Below are 2,109 nucleotides of genomic sequence, written 5' to 3'. Positions count from 1 at the left end.
AATGTGGTTAGTGTTTTTTTTTTGTATAGATTTGACCCAGGTTCGAATCGCACACTTTACATCTATTTTTCTTAATTTTAGTTTAACGAGCCAATTTCGAGCCGAACACGAGCCGAACACGAACAACACGAACATACTGTTCACGAGCCGATTTCGAACACGAGCTATTTCGAACGAGCCGAACACGAGCCAAGCCTGAGCTCGCTCAAGCTCGGCTCGTTTACAACCCTAGTTATGAAAGCTTTTGTTGCTTGGATAGTTCGTTTTTAGATGATTTACATACACATCACTCAATTCTTATGTATATAGATGTCTAATATCTTAACTTCAATTTTTTTCAAGCATGAAACCTTATTGATGCATGAATATATGTATTTCATATTTTAAAAGTTAAAATGATCCTAATTTTTATATCATATGAAAGATTTGGGTCGTATAAATGTATAACGCTGAATATAGCCATTAGATACGTAAAAAATATAAGAATTAGGGGGTATTTATGTAAATGCCCTCTTTTTGAAAGGATTTTGTTGCAAAGATGAATAATTAGCCTCAAGTTATTTTGTCTCACTTGAAAAAACCACATGAGTTTGGAAAAATAGATAATAGTGAGAGAGCTATGATTTTTAGATTTTTTTTATTGTTTTTCAACATAATTGCATTGATCATAGTATATACAAAACATATCATGTATTATTAAGAAAAAAGTTTACTTGTCATGAGCCAACAAGCAAAGCTTAAGCATCAAACAGAAGTTATTGGCTAAAAAAAGTAATAAAAAAGTTACTAGCTATTTTGTGAGTTGAACATGAGCTAATTTGGCTTAATTGTACTCTTAGCGCCGCGCCGAGAGATTATTGTGTGCGGACACTGCATGCATCTCTGCATGCGGTGTTCGATCCTGGCCGATAATTAGTCTAATTTGAAATCTATAGCCTCAGTTTCAACCAACAAAATCACTTCAAATTATTACCATAAAAAAAACAAAATAAATTAATATAATTAGCCTTTATAAAATTATTTATTGCATGAAAGATTCTCTTAGGATGTTCCAATTTTTAAATAATTTCATGCACCTCATTAATCTTTTTTATTCATGTATATATTTTTTAAAATATGAAGGATTGTTCTTGCAAACATATGAGAACTTTTAGCATATAAGTTGCATGCAATAATTGGGGGGTTTTTATGAGAATATGTAGCAAATATAAGTAACTAAATATTAAAAGTGGGAAAGAGCATGTTAGCGTCCACTCTTATTAGCAAAAAGGAAATGACCATTATTTTGTTTTATATCAAGTGAATTGAATACACTTTTAATCTTTATGAGCTTTAAAGTTAAATTATTTTTTCCCCTTTGGGCATTAATATTTAAGATCAATAATAACATACTTTAGTCTTGTGGCAGGGCAAAAGCTCCCAATCATGAAAACACCATCTATATCCATAACCTTTTTTTTTTTCAAATCAATATTTTATTTATTTAAAAAGTGACATGAAGATAAGTAGCATATATGAAAGCAACACATACAATAAAAAAAATCACTAATACAAAAAACTTAAAATAGGATAATAATATCACACAGTCAGAATAAAGAGAGAATCAACCTTATCCTCCACATATGAATTATAATATCGATCATATTATTAAGCACCTAACTTATTAAACAATGATCAAGTCAGCTTGAAGTTATAATTTTTAATAGTTTTCTTCTTCAAATGTCACTTCTTTCTAACAACAACAAGACCATCGTAAATCAAGAAAAAAATTAGATATTTGGCAAATGTTTTTTATGATTATTCAATTTCATGTCTAAGATAATTCTTGATGGATTCACCTCAAAATAATATAATAGGTATAGAGAAAAGACAATGTACTAAATTTTAATTTGTAAGGCATTAATATTAGAAATAAATATTATGAACCACAAAGTAACAATAACAAAAAATAAGCTTATATGGAAATTTCATATAAACACACACACACAATAACAAAAAATAAGCTTATATGGAAATTTCATATAAACACACACACACAATAACAAAAAATAAGCTTATATGGAAATTTCATATAAACACACACACACACACACACACACACACACACAG

The sequence above is a fragment of the Phalaenopsis equestris genome, unplaced genomic scaffold (assembly GCF_001263595.1).
Source record: "Phalaenopsis equestris unplaced genomic scaffold, ASM126359v1 Scaffold000032, whole genome shotgun sequence".
NCBI classification, from domain to species: domain Eukaryota; kingdom Viridiplantae; phylum Streptophyta; class Magnoliopsida; order Asparagales; family Orchidaceae; genus Phalaenopsis; species Phalaenopsis equestris.
The sequence above is the reverse complement of the archived record's forward strand: the minus strand, read 5'-3'. Positions refer to the sequence as shown.